This window comes from Panthera onca, chromosome F1 (assembly GCF_046562875.1).
Source record: "Panthera onca isolate mPanOnc1 chromosome F1, mPanOnc1 haplotype 2, whole genome shotgun sequence".
NCBI classification, from domain to species: domain Eukaryota; kingdom Metazoa; phylum Chordata; class Mammalia; order Carnivora; family Felidae; genus Panthera; species Panthera onca.
In genome coordinates this window covers 29,656,557-29,672,015 of record NC_138355.1, presented here as the reverse complement: position 1 = coordinate 29,672,015, position 15,459 = coordinate 29,656,557, and the positions used below count along the sequence as shown (strand labels likewise).

At 40.5% G+C, this 15,459-nt stretch overlaps 1 protein-coding gene across 1 annotated transcript in view; it reads left to right on the top strand.

Annotated features, from left to right (window-relative positions):
* LOC132686173 (uncharacterized) overlaps positions 1–15,459 on the top strand; it is a 95,071-nt gene that overhangs the window by 60,755 nt on the left and 18,857 nt on the right. The gene's annotated exons all lie outside the window — the stretch shown is intronic.

The following is a 15,459-nucleotide window of genomic DNA, read 5'->3' as shown; positions in this document are numbered from 1 at the left end:
AAGGATAAAAATAAAGACTATAAATGTGCAATTTAAGTTGAAATTGGGTGAGTGAGGGAGAGGGAAGCAAATGTTGCTATCTAACTCTGAGCATGAACAGAACCATCTTGTGATGAAGTGACTTGACTGAGCACACTTAAGAAGACAGAAGAAAGACGGAGACTCCGTTCTCATCTGCCTAGTGAGAAAGTGAGGTCTGAATCTTGATTCAACTCCTACTAAGACAAATGGTCTCCCAAGGAAGGTTCAGGTTAGTGGAGCTTAAATATGATGAACTAGGATCTGAGTTGGGACATTTTCCCTCTGGTCACTGCTTCAGTGTTCTCCCGAGCAGCGTCCATCCTGCCCTCTTAGCTACTGGGCTGTGTGTGTGTGTGTGTGTGTGTGTGTGTGTGTGTGTGTGTGTTTGTGGGGGGGTGGTTCCAGGCCTTATTCAGATCTGCAGAGCTGAGTGATCCTGGGGTTCAGCAGTGGGCTTGGTCCTTAGGCCCATGAGCTGAGTGTTGCAGGGTTTGCACGAGTCTGGGGGCTTTGCCAGACTCTGTCTCACCTACCTCTTTCTAACAGTGCTAATTTCTAAGCCCAATCATTTCTACAAAGAGCCTGACAGCCTCACCTCCCTTCTCAGTGAAGGTTTAATAGCAGAGTGCTGAAACAGGTCTCATTGCTAAGCCTTCATTATTTCCACAATGTATACTACAGGACTCCTACTAACATACCATGAAGCATTGTCCTAATTAAAACTAAATGACTCATGTCAAATTAAATGAGCAGAGTACATTGGGTTAGCCAAGGCTCTGGCTTGCAATTGCATGTTTGTTTACTTGTTAATTGGCCAAGTTCAATCATCTACAGCAGCCTTTTCTTCTCATCAATATAAATTACTGATGCTTCAGATTTGATCTGCTGGGGAGCCCTGGCCTGGGAGATAGGATACCTGACAATCGGTCCCACTGTGTTATCTTGTAAAGCTGTTAAACCGTCTTGTGCTTAGTTTCTCCTGGCACAAAGGAAGCATGATCTTCACCACCTATCTGCTTTTTATGGATGCTGTAAAGCCACTGTAAATTGGAGACATCCAAAGAGTTCCTACGTGTGCTCCTCTCTGGAAGAGCTTTGGTCCAAAGTTAAGGAGTTTCTAAGTTCAGGGGTCTAGCAGGGCTTTGAAGGCTAATATATTAGTGAAAATTCTATCAGAGAAACAGAACTGATAGAATATATGATACTGTTGTATATATAGTATATGTATATAGTAGTGTATATATGTGTATGTGTGTGTGTGTGTGTGTGTGTGTGTGTGTGTGTGAAGAAATTTAGTGCAAAGAACTGGCTTATACAATTGTAAGGGCTGGTTAGGCCAATCTGAAGTCCATAGGGCAGGCCATGAGGAAGGGCACACTGAAAACTCTCCGTAGGAGCTAAAGTTGTACTCCACAGGCAGGATTTCTTCTTCCTTAGGGAAACCTCTGTTCTACTTGAAAGGTCTTTCAGCTGATTGGTTCAGACCCACTTAGATCATTGAGGATATTCTCCTTAAAGTCAACTGGTTGTAGATGTTAATCACACCTACAAAATACCTTCACAGAAACACCTAGATTAGTGTTTGCTTGAATAACTAGCTACTATAGCCTAGTGAAGTTGACACATAAAACTGACCATTGCAGCTAGAATCTAGAAGTGGACATCCAATTTAGCAATATTGCTTTTGCTTGGCTCAGTTGGATAGAAAATACTATCATGTCCATGGGTTCAGTTCAATTTTTAGAGAGATTCTCTTCCAAATATTTCATTCATTCACACTTCCATCAGAGATTATTTGGAGCCTTTGCACTAAGGTAGGAGCTAGACACACATGTATAAATGAGTGGTGGTTAGGCTGTGCCACAGTGGAGTTTATTGTGGGTGAAATGAGCATATACACAGAGGACAACATGGTGAATATGACAAGAGACATATGCATGTGGCTTTAAGAAGCTCACCCAGGGAAATCATAGGGGCTTCCAGGAGGAGGTAATGCCATGAATGTGGAAGATGGCGAAGGGAGAAGAAAGAGGGACATATGTGTAGAGGGGCCATCCCAAGCAGAAAGGACACAAAGCTAAGCAAAGCACAAAGGTGAGGGGCACCATAGATTTGTTAGGGACTATAAGCAGGTCTGTGGTTCAGGGATGAGGATAATGAAGTGGTGGAAATTAGTGAGGCTGGGAAGATGGCAAGAGCTGCATTCTGAACACCCTCATAGAGGAGTTTGGACTTATGTGGCAGGGACAACATTATCCCCTCTGCATTTTAAAGGGCCCCCTGGAGTCTGTGGGAAGGATGGGATTAGTGTGGACAAAACTAGGGAGAGGAAAGCCCATTATAGGCTAGCAATACTGCCAGTCAGGATCAGGGAAATTCTTTAAGATTTGGAAAGAAGGCATCCAGAAATACTTGGGAGGTGAACTCCGTAGAACTAGGTGGTTGGTCGGTCCTGTGGGTGTGTAAGGAGAAGTGAGAAGTAGAAGACAGAGCTACTGTTTCATGTGGAGAACACAGGGGGAGCGAAGATTTATGGGGGAAGACGATGAGCTCAGTTGGGGCTATGTTGAGTTTGAGGTGTCAGGGTGACATACAGCTGCCAGTTATTAGCTTGATCTGTGGCTGTGGGGTTCAAGGAAGTGTTCTGGGCTTGGTATTTGGGATATGAGGTGTTTGGGAGCCATTGGAAATAGGTACTAATACAAAGCATGCAGTAGATAAGATTATCCAGAAACAGATCCATGAGACAGACATTGTCTCCAACTCACAGAAAACTGGGTTAAGACTCTTATTTTGTAAAAAAAAAAAAAAAAAAAAAAAAAAAAAAAAAAAAGGCAAATACCAGTGGGAAGTACATTTGCCACATCATTTTCCCTTACTTGTGAATGAATCCTACTAGGTTAGGATTTTCTACAGAGATGCAGCCCTCTCTCATATGGGAAGGGACTAAGACTCAGGGGGCTAAGATTCAGGGGACTAGGACACAGCTCCTGGGTGTCAGAGTGGAGCTAGAACACATGCCCTTTAAATTCTAGCCAGGTCTTTCCTTGTCTGTGTGAGGCATAGAGGGACAATTTTGACTGGGTGGATGAGGGAGAACACCTGTGGTACTGGGTACGCAGGGCTAGGAGGGTTGTGGCAGACTATTGGGCAGGAACTCTTGGGCAAGGACGGGAGAGGTCCCTGGGAAAGGGGCCTGGGCTGTTTCCACTACACAGCACACAGGGCATGCCCCAGGGCTTTCTCTTTCACACCAAGGCTTGTTATGGTCCAAGTGAATACCCTACCCTCCTACCACCAGTAGTGTTCAGAAAATAATCTAACCTGTCATTAACCAGTTAGTATAATTTATAATCAGCATGAAAAAGAGGGAAAGAAATGGTGAGTAAGAGAGAGAGTCACCCAGGAGCCAGACGGTGCAGCCTCTGCATGGTTCTCCCTGAGGCTGCGTTAGCATCCAGGTTTACCTGAAACTGTGGGCTGCAGCCAATGTTTTGGTAGCTAAGGAGCCCCACATGTGTAAACTGGCCCTGACCTGACCACAATGGTCAGTTTGCCCTGCTCTGCATATACCATTCAGGGAGAGTTGGCTATCATCCAGTGTACTTTGCACAAAGGCAGAAAGATGTGTATGGGATCCTGGAACGTTAGTTGCTATAGCAACATCTGCCTTTATTATCACCTAAACCCATTCACTGTATAAATATAGTAACTATTTGACTTCCCCACCCCCAGTCCACTTGGTATGATTTAAAAAAATTGCAACAACCAAAAAAATAAAAATAAAAACAACCCACCGACAAACTGCAGTATCATGGGTGTATGGGTAGAGGGGGAGATGGCTACTTTTTACAACCAATACAGGAAGGGTACATTCCTATAAGTAATGGGACAAAGTTGCATGGAAAGTTGAAAGAACAGGAACGAAGTAGGAGAGGTGTAGAAGAAGGAAATATTACAGTGGAAAGAAGTCTAATTTGTAATCAGACCTGAGCTCAAATCTTGGCATCACTGCTTATACCTGAGTAATATTGGGACACTCAATCCCCTGAGCCTGTTTCCTTATCTGCAAAATGGGAGAACCATATCCCACAGCCTACTTCAGCAACATGGTCTCCTTCTATGAGGCCTGAAGACCCCATCTCTAATGTTGGGCCAGAGATGGAGATATGCTCTTCACCAGCAGTTACCAGCTCACTTCTCTGCAGTGAATGATGAAAAGGGACAGGCCCAGCCGGGGTTGGTGAGAGTGACCATCATGCTAGTCTGGATAAGAAGCCAGGCCAACCAGATAGGGCAGGGCAGAGCAAGGCAGGGCAATATAGGGAGTGGGAAAGGGATGTCTCCTGCCAATGGATGTTCCACAGATTGTTTTTCCTTCTGAAGACCGAGTTTGTATATGTGGAGCTATTAAACAGGATTGGGAGGGGGTGGGGAAGGAAGCTATAGACAGAAATCCAGCATCTAACAGCCATTTTTGGAGAGCCTGCTGTGAGCCAGGCACTGTGCTGAGGCCAGAAGGACCACTGCTGGAGAAAGGACAGAAACTCTTCTCTCACATCCATCCTGAACCCGCACCCCGCATTGCTTGCCAGACTCCTTGATCCCTGAGATGAAGGATTTTTTTCTTGAACTCTATAACAAAAGCAAACACTTGATACTTGCCAGGCACTATGTTAAGTGCTTCAAAAATTTTAATTCATTCAATCCTCACAATAATTCCATAATGTAGAAACAAATATTGTCCCACTTTGTAGATGAGCAAATTGAGACAGGGAGAGGAATATGCACGGGAGTAGTGTGATCTCAAAATACTGGCTCCAAGGGTGAGATACAACCTGAGAGCTCCTCCTCCTCCTCCTCCTCCTCCGTTGTCTTTGTCTCCTCCCCCTTCTCCTCCTCCTCCTCTTCCTCCTCCTCCTCCTCCTTCTTCTTCTTCTTCTTCTTCTTCTTCTTCTTCTTCTTCTTCTTCTTCTTGCAAATCTTATGAGAGAACACATATAAGCATTTCATCTGAACCTGGTTGCAGTAAGTGCTCAATAAATGTTGGCTATTATTGCTATGATTGTTATTTTTTGGTAGAACTGCCATCAGGCCCATGAAGTTCAACCATTTTTTCTATTTTGGAAATGGCTCTCCTTGCTCCCCACACCAAATCTTGGCTTGAGAGAACCTCTTCCCTTTGTGGCTGGAAGTCTCTAGAAACAAGTCAATCCTATTAGGAAGGAAGGGGGTGGGGTCAAGAAAGGAGCCAGGCAGCAGGACTAGGTCTCTGAAGCTAGAGTCATTGCCTTAGTTATACTCAGACAGACCTGGGTTCAAATCCTACCTCAGGCATTATTAGCTGCATCCTTAGGCAAGGCACTTAAACTTCTGAACATTGCTCATAGTGCTGTTGTGATGGTTAAATGGCCTAAGTCATAGAAGCCTCACAGTGCTAATGCCTGCTACATAGGAAGTTCTTGGTAAATGTAGCCCCTGTGATGACTGGGACAGTGATGTTGATGGCAAGTAGGGTGAGGATGAAGATGTTGATTTGAACCCTCTGCTTCTATTTTCTTGCTCTCTCTGTTCTTCATTAGGTTGCTGAAGAGAGGAGTGAAAAGCAGTGAGTGTCTTGTGCAGGCTCTAAGAAGTCTTGCAGTAAAAGCATCTATTCAGTTATGTTGAACCTAGATTTCCCAAAGCTTATCTGAGCACAGAGTTTTTTGGGCAGAGAACCCTGAGCTAGAAGACAGAGGCTCTTGTACCCAGCACACCATTATCATAGTCTACAGTGGAGTTGGGCACTCCCACTGGGTCAGGTGGGTGTTTGGGCAGTGGCTGTGTCTCTTTCCTCCCCTTTCTCCTGCCCTGGAGGAGGTGACCTATGAGGTGGTGGTGGTAGGATTGTGCCCTCTGGAGATTTTAGTAGTAGAATGACCCTGCTTTGCCTAAGACTTTCCAGGTTTTAGCTCTGAAAATCCTGCATTTTTGGAACCCCTTAATCCTGGGCAAATTTTGTTGGTTGGACACCCTTGTTACTCCCTTTCTCTTCCTCCTCCATCATATTCATGAGATAATACAGCTTTACCTGTCTGAGAGTGCAAATGTAATAAGTAGGGATGCAGATGAGAATATAAATATGTGGATAATTCAGAATATGATAACTCTGGATCCAGATGAAAACCTAAATGTTATAACTGTGTATACAAATAAGAATGCAAACTCTGCAATAAGAAAACAGTTTCTATGATCCCCCCAAAGACCTCATTCCCCAGTACTGTGGCCAGGAGCTATTCCTTTTTCTATCTAACAGTCAAGCCTCCAATCCCTTTCTTGTGCTGAGAGCCAGGCTAGTTTGCTGAGCTCAGCAGGGGAGGAAGGGAGGGATCCTCCTGGGTGTGTTTCAGGAAGGTGCCAGCCTGGGGAGAAAATGCTGAGATGAGTGCAAGCTAGAGGGGCTCAAGACCCTCATACTGGCCAGCTGGACACTGTGGTTAGTCACAAGGTACTGATGGGGGCATTTTTTGTCACGTCAACAGGCATAAACCAAGGACCTTTGATGCCCCAGCCCATTTCCCTGCCAAGCACTAGCTTTATCCTCCTTACAGGTATCATGGGGACATCTCTTTAAAACTAGAAGGAATAGAGCATCTATTTAAGCCTTTCCCACTCACCTGTGGAGCTGACTTTTCCTCCTTATGTCCCTTCATATCTTCCTTCCCTCAATGTGCTTTGTTAAAATTGTGATGAGATTCCATATGTCTTTACAACTTGTTTTAGATTGTGTTTTGGTTATCTACTGCTGCATAATAAGCCACCCCAAAATTATTATGCTCACAAATTCTATAGATAAGGAATTCTAACAGAGCACAGTGGGGATGGCTTGTCTGTTACAGGATGTCTGGGGGTTGCAGCTGGGAATATTTGAACAACTGGGGATAACTTTAAAGAGCAGAACAGAGAGAGCAGGATCTCATGTCTCTTCTTACAAGGGCACTAGTCCTGTTCATAAGGAATCTATTCTCGTGACCTATTTACCTCCCAAGGGCCCCACCTCCTAACAGGATCACAATAAGGGTTAGGATTTTAACATATGAATTGGGAGGGGGACATGTTCAGTCTATAACATATGTGTTGGCTTAGAGCTCTAAGAGCAAATATTCCAGAAAACAAGGCTAAAGCTGCATGGATCTTTATAATTCGCCTCCATAATCCTCTAGGCTGATAGAGTCACAAACTCACATTCAAGGAGGGGGGGTATAGACTCCACATTTCAGTGGGAAGTATATCAGTGGATTTGTCTGATTATCCAATATTCAGTAGGTTTGTTCACTATGTAGAGAAGTGAAATCTTAAAGATTAAGCCAAAGATATGGTTAATAATGTGGATAATTTGCTTTTTAAATAATGAATTAAAAATATTTTTTTAATTGCTCAACAAAAAGAATGCCATAAATGATGGGTAGTATTTCTCAACCTGTATTTCTTGTATAGAGATCTAGAGCCATCTTACAAAATAAACAAAAATTCTTATTTCCAAGTAAGTTTGGAAAATGTTTCACATTATATATAGCCTTTTGGAGAGTCGCTATGCATACTGACACATCAAAGTCCCTGAGAAGTCCTGCAGCAAAGAAATATTTATTTTCTTTTGTAGTTTAGATGTTTCTAAAACCTACTTGAACATGGAACCTTTAAAATTTTCTTCTTAGGTTGCCATACCTGTTGAAATCTTGCCAAACTAATATTCCTTGAGCTCTGTTCAAAAAAGACTGCCTAAGTCTGTCTAAGTAATATTTTGGGGTGTGTGTGTGTGTGTGTGTGTGTAGTGCATCTTCTTTATCCATTCATCTATGGATAGACACTGGGTTGCTTCCATATCTTGGCTATTATAAATCCTACTGCAATAAACAGAGGCATACATGTAAGCCTTTGAATTTGCGTTTTTGTTTTCTTTGGATAGATACCCAGTTGTGGAATTACTGGATCATATGGTATTTCTATTTTTAATTTTTTGAGGACGTTCCATACTGTTTTCTGAAAAGGCGGGCCTACGCTGGCCGACTCCATCTTGTTCTGTGTCCTTCACCTTGACCGCGCTTCCTCCCCTTGAGTAACCTCCGCTCACCTGCCTAACAGGACTCGACCCTTCCCCAGCCAGTCTTCTGAGGCCACAGCCATTACCTCACCAACTGCCCCTAGGCCCCAATAAAACCTTTGTCCTTTTGAAACTCGCTCTCTCGTCCGACTTCAGCCAGGTCACGATCTCACGGTCCGTGAGTTCGAGCCCCGCATCAGGCTCTGGGCTGATGGCTCAGAGCCTGGAGCCTGTTTCCGATTCTGTGTCTCCCTCTCTCTCTGCCCCTCCCCCGTTCATGCTCTGTCTCTCTCTGTACGAAAATAAATTAAAAAAAAAAAACAAAAAAACAAAAAAAAACCGTTGAAACTCGCTCTCTCTCCCCAGTATCTCACCGCTGTTTCGGTGCAGGTAGGGGATTGAGCTCGTGCTAGCTCGAATAAAGTCTCTTTTGCTTTTACTTCAGACTCGGCTCCCTGGCGGTCTTTGGGGATCACGAATTCTGGGCATAACATTTTCCACAGTGTCTGCACCAGCTTGTATTCCCACCAATAGCATATGAGCAGTCTTTTTTCTCCACATCCATGTCAACACTTGTTATTTCCTATGTTTTGAATTTTAGCTATTCTGACAGGTGTGAGGAGATACCTCATTATAGTTTTGATTTACATTCCCTGTTGAATAGTGATGTTGAACATCTTTTCATGTGTCTGTTGACCTTCTGATGTCTTCTTTAGAGAAGTGTCTGTTCATGTCTTCTGTCCATTTTAAAAATTGGATTGTTTGGTTTTTGGTGTTGAGTTGTATAAATTATTTATATATTTTAGATACTAACCTTTTATTGGTTGCCAGAGAGGAGGTGGGTGGGGGAATGGGTGAAATTAGTGAAAGGGATTAAGAGAGCACTTATCATGATGAACACTGAGAAATTTATAGAATTGTTGAATCATTATATTGTACGCCTGAAACTAATATAACATTATATGTTAATTATACTTGAGTTAAAAAAATAAATATATTAATTAAAGATATTATGACCAAAAATGATGTATTCAAACACTTGGGTCTCACGAAGTGAAATCCAAAGTTTGAATAAATTTAAAAACAGAAGAAAGAGAGAAAGAAAGAGAGAAAGAAAGAAAGAAAGAAAGAAAAGCAGACTAGCTAGACTGAATTCCAGAGCAAGCAAGCTTTAGAAGAATAAATCTTAAAATATTATTCAATAACTTTTTCAATAATTGTAGCATAATTTTCAGTGCTTGATTTGAGTATTTGCACCAGACCAATTAAAGCAAAGTCTTTGGAGGTGAGGATTTAAGAATTGGAATTTTTGAAAATCACCTCAGGGAATTCAGGTTGAGGTCCGGTTGAGAGCCTTGAATTAAACTATTATCTCAGAAAAAAAAAGTGTTTATTCTTAGGAGGTTATTCACTGGGAAATTGGAAGAACAAAGAGGCACATTTGCAATTCTTAATGAAGGGGGAATCACAAAAGAGACAGACCAGATGCTGAGTATCTATACTTAATCTGCTTTGCTTCTTGGGTAGTGGATTGCTACTCCCCACACACCCCAACCCTGCCTTTGCCCATCCCTTCCAGATTGCATTGTCATAACCATTATTGACTCTCCTACTAAAGTTTTGCCTCCTTCTCACCGCCCCCCCCACCCCAAATAGGACTTTATTCTAGAATGGATAATTCAAATTGGAGGACACGCACCACTGGGGATGGAGAGATTAACTTTTACAGATTGGAAGAGGGGTTTCCATAACTTGTGGCGAGATTCAATAGGAAGAAGTTAGAAAAGAGGGCAGATATGAGGATAGAGGAGAAAAGGGAGGAAATGTAATGTATCCGTGAAAGGAATCTTCCTCCCATCCATGGAGGACTTAAGTGTTAAAGTGCTTATCCCATAGACTGGAGAAAATTCATATCACATAGAGCTTTAGGTTCTTTGTTCCTATTGTATAATTATCTCTAACTAATTCAACAGTTTGGAAAATCTGCTATACTCAGAGCTTTATGGTATGATGTTTGAGGAATAAAGTAAAAGGTCAGTAAAGGGGTGAGTGACTCAGTGGATTAAGCATCCAACTCTTGATTTTGGCTCAGGTCATGATCTCACAGTTCATGGGATCAAGCTCATTGATGGGATCTGAGCTGATGGTGTGGAGCCTGCTTGGGATTCTCTCTCTCCCCCTCTCTCTGCCCCTCCCCTGCTTGTGCACTCTCTCTCTCAAAATAAATGAATGAGCATTAAAAAAAAAAGGTCAGTAAAGGGAAGTGTGGCCAGGTTCAAGTCCAACCTCCATGGTGTCCTTGGAGGTGGTGGCATCTAGCAGTTCTATATGGAGACCATCTGTGAAGTGAATGACAGTCCAAGGTGGAGCTGGAAATGGCAAGACAACACCTTGAGTACCCTTAACATAGAACATTCTCCTTCCCTCATATAATAGAGAAAGGTGGCCTTGAAAACAAAAGTTAGAAAGGGGGCAGGGAGGAGGTAGACCAACACATGAACTACTGATGGATGTCCTTTATTTATTTATCTATTTATTTATTTATTTATTTATTTATTTATTTAACCACTTCTCCTTTGTTAACCATTTGGCTTGTTTCAAAGTCTTTCTATTATATTGCACTGCATGAACTTTACTACACATAAATCCTAGCCTGCATCTTGGATTATTTCCTTAGGATAAATTCCCAGGAATGGAATTACCAGACCAAAAAATAACAGGTATTTTGGGGGCTCTTGATATATATTACTACCCAGCCCCCTTAGAAAATTTGTATCAATTTAAACTATCATTAGCAGTGTACAAGAATGCTTATTTTCCTAATACCGGGCATTTTAACTTACAAATATTTCTTGGTGCTCTTGTTATTTTTGTTTTGATTGTTTTCTTTCTGGATTACTCTTAAAAAGAAAATTTTCCCCAGCTTTGAGATATAATTGACATATAGCATTGTGTAAGTTTAAGGTACACAACATGTTGATTGGATACACAGGTATTGTGAAATGACTATAGCATTGGTTAACACCTCCACCACCTCACATAATTACCATTTCCTTTTTGTGATGAGAACATTTTAAGATATACCCTCTTAGCAATGTTCAAGTGTATAATACAGTATTGTTAACTATAAACACCATGCTGTATATTAGATCCCCAGAACTTATTCGTCATATATATAACTGGAAATTTATATACTTTGACCAACATTTCCACATTGCCCCACCCTCTAGCCCCTGGCAGCCACCATTCTACTCTGTTCATCTTTTTTTAGATTCCACATTTAAGTGATATCATACATATCTGTCTTGCTTATTTCACTTAGCATAATGTCGTCAGGGTCCATCCATGTTGTTGCAAATGGCAGGATTTCTCTTCTTCTCATAGCTGAATAGTATTCCATTGTATATATACACCATAACTTTATTCATTCATCCATAGGTGCACACTTAGGTTGTTTCCATATCTGGGCTGTTGTCAATAATGTTGCAATGAACATGGAGTTACAGATTTCTCTTTGAGATTCTGATCTCATTTCCTTTGAATATATACCAAGAAATGGGAATACTGGATCATATGGTAGTTTTATTTTTAATATTTTGGGGAACCTCCATACTCTTTTCCATAGTGACTGCACCTATTTACATTCCTACCAACAGTGCACAAGGTTTCCCTTTTCTCCATATCTTTGTCAACACTTTTTATCTCTTGTCTTTTTGAAGACATGATGACTTCTTAGCCATTCTAACAGGTATGAGGTGATAGCTCATTGTGGTTTTGATTTGTATTTCCCTGGTGTTTAATGATGTTGAACATCTTCTCGTGTCTGTTGGCCATCTGGATGTCTTCTTTGGAAAAATGTCTATTCAGTCTCTCTGTCCATTTTTTAAATAGAATTGTTTATTTTTTCTATTGAATTGTATGATTTCCTTATATATTTTGGTTATTAACCCTTTGTCAGACATGATTTGCAAATATTTTATCCCATTCTCTAGGTTGCCTTCTTATTTTGCTAATTAAAAATTTTTTTAAATGTTTATTTATATTTGAGAGAGGGAGAGAGACAGAGCATGAACCGGTGGGGTGAGGGGGGAGCAGAGAGAGAGGGAGACACAGAATCTGAGTCAGGTTTCAGGCTCTGGGCTTCAGCACAGAGCCTTACACGGGGCTTGAACTCAAGAGCTGTGAGATCATGACCTGAGCTGAAGTTGGATGCTTAACCAACTGAGCCACCCAGGTGCCTGTTAATTATTTTGCTGTGCAGAAGCTTTTTTATTTTGATGAGATCCCACTTATTTATTTTTGCTATGGGGCTCCCTTGTCAAATATTGGCTCCCTTGTCAAATATTAGTTGGTCATATATGTGAGGGTTTGTTTCTGGGCTTATTCTTTTTTATTAACATTTTTTAATGTTTACTTATTTATTTTTTATATTAAATATAATTTATTGTCAAATTGGTTTCCATACAACACCCAGTGCTCATCCCAACAGGTGCCCTCCTCAATGCCCGTCACCCACTTTCCCCTCTCCTCCACCCCCATCAACCCTCAGTTTGTTCTCAGTCTCTTATGGTTTGCCTCCTTCCCTCTCTGTAACTTTCTTCCCCCTTCCTCTCCCCCATGGTCTTATATTAAGTTTTCCGGATCCACATATGAGTGAAAACATATGTCTTTCTCTGCCTGACTTATTTCACTTAGCAGTTCCATCCATGTTGCTACAAATGGCCAGATTTCATTCTTTCTTATTGCCAAGTAGTAATCCATTATATATATAAACCATATCTTCTTTATCCATTTGTCAGAAATACAACTGATTCTTAAAAAATAATTTTTAATGGGGTAAATTAAATTATGTGTGTTGTCTCTCTAGTCTATTTTCTTCTCAAAAAGTATGACATATTTCCCTTTGCTTTAGAAACATGGCAATCATTTTTTTTTCTTTTACTAATTCTTCCCAATCAGAAACAGATAACTTTCAGGTTGCTGGTAAACAACAAGTTCCTTCTCTTTAATGGATATTGCAAATAGTAGATGGTCTTTTGAGATTTTCTTCTCAGCCTTTCTTTAGCAATGGCCTCTAACTTCCCTATGTAAGTATCTCAAAAACTTACTTTGGAGAACTTGTCTTCTAGCCTGAACATGCCTCCTAAAATGAGTATTAAACCAGGGTTCTTGATGGAGATTTAAGTGAAGTCATGAGTTAATTCCTTCTTTTGTCCTTCCAATTGTTATCCAATTATTGGAAATTATTGAATGCTTACTAAGTGTCTTATACTATATAATACATTGCAAAGTGCAGGTGATATTGATTATTCATGGATTCCACATTTATGATTTTGCTTGGTTGGTGAAATTTATTGTAACCCCAAATCAGTGCTCATGGCTCTTTCATGGTCATTTGTGGACATGTGTAGTACAGGGAAAATTTGACTTACTCAACATGCACATTCCCAGCTGAGGTAAAACAAGGCATCCTTCTGACTTTTTGTTTTATCTCTCATACTCTAAATAAGAGTCCTTTTGTGATGTATTTGGTGCCATAGTTTTGCATTTTCTTGGTGATTTCTTTATTTAAAATAGCTCCCAAGGGTAGTGCTGAAGTGCTACTGTTCCTAAGCTGTGATGTACAAGAAGGGAGAAAATATGTGTCAGATAAGTTTTTTTAAATTTTTTTAAAAGTTTATTTATTTTTGACAGAGACAGAGTGCGAGCGTGAGCTGGGGAGGGGAAGAGAGAGAGTGGGGGAGACACAGAATCCAAAGCAGGCTGCAGGCTCCAGGCTCCAGGCTCCAAGCTGTCAGCACAGAGCCTGATGCGGGGCTCAGACACACAAACTGTGAGATCATGACCTGGGCCGAAGTCAGACGCTTAACTGACTGAGCCACCCAGGCGCCCCCAGATAAGTTTTAGCGCTGTTGACCATGAATTTGATAGATCAACAATATATAGTAAATAAGGTGTCTTTAAACAAAAACATACACAAAAGAGGTTATGTATTGATTGATTGATGAAAATGCTGTGACCAGAATCTCACAGGAATCTAACCCTGTATTTTCCCTAGGAGCAAAGCCTCAGTATTCACTAATTCAGTGTTCACAGCAACTGTATAAAACATAATTCCCAGGAAAACTAGAATTGACTGTATATTAGAAGGTGACAGTTTACCTTGGGAAATGAGAGGAACACACATAAAAGAAATAATGAGCAACCTGAACAGTAAAATTCATACAAATAACAAAGGATAGAAAAATCAGAGTGATCTAGAGGAAGGTTTTGTGAAAGGACTGGTCATAAATCTGGGCTCTGCAGAATGAAGAGGGTTTATGTAAGCTCAGCAAGCTAAGAGTGGGAGTGATGAATAGTCAGGCTATAAGCCAATTTGTTTGAATTTGAGGATTATTTTGAATTTGGGGCATATGAAAAATAAGGCTGAAAAAATAGTGTGGGAAGAGGTTACAGAGGTCCTGAATGTAAGTCTGAAAGAGCCTGGGTTTGTTCTTCAGACTAGTTTTTTTTTTTGTTGTTGTTTAATCACCTTTATAATTTGCATAAAATAAATTGCACTCATTTTACGTGTACACTTTGATGAACATTAATAACTATATACTCCCAAGTAAACACCACCATAATCTAGAAATAAAAGATTTGTATGACCCCAAAATGTTTTCTCTTATTCCCTTGCAACCTATACCCCTACCAATCATAATAGTAGGCAAAACATATAGCATAAATTTTCCTCTTATAGAATTTCTTATAAATGAAACAAAATAGCAAGTACTCTTATGAGACTGGCTTCTTTTGCTTAGCATGTTTTTGAGATTCACCCATTTTATATATAGTATATAGTTTTTAAGAAAATGGTGAATAATATTGCATTTTATGGATGTACTGAAATTTGCTTATCCATTTACCAGTTGTTAGATATTTAGGTTGTTTCCAGTTTCGAACTATTACAAGTAAAATTGCTATGGCCATTTGTGTACAACTCTTTTTGCGGAAATATGTTCTCATTTTTCTTGGATGAATACCTAAGAGTGGAACTACTGGGTTGCATGATAGGTGTATGTTTAACTTTTTATGAAACTGCCAAACTATTTCCAAAGTGATTAAAACTTTATATATAACCTCAGCCACGTATGAAACTTCTAATTACTCCATATCCTTATACCTGATGTCGTCAGTCTTCTAAATATTTGCCATTCTAGTGGGTGGTGCCATTCTAGATGGCACAATGGGTGTCATCTCATTGTGGTTTTAACTTAGATTTTATGTATGACTAATGATAATAAACATATTTTCATGTATTTGAGATTTGTATATCTTATTTTGTAGAGTGTTCAAATATATGTCATTTAAAA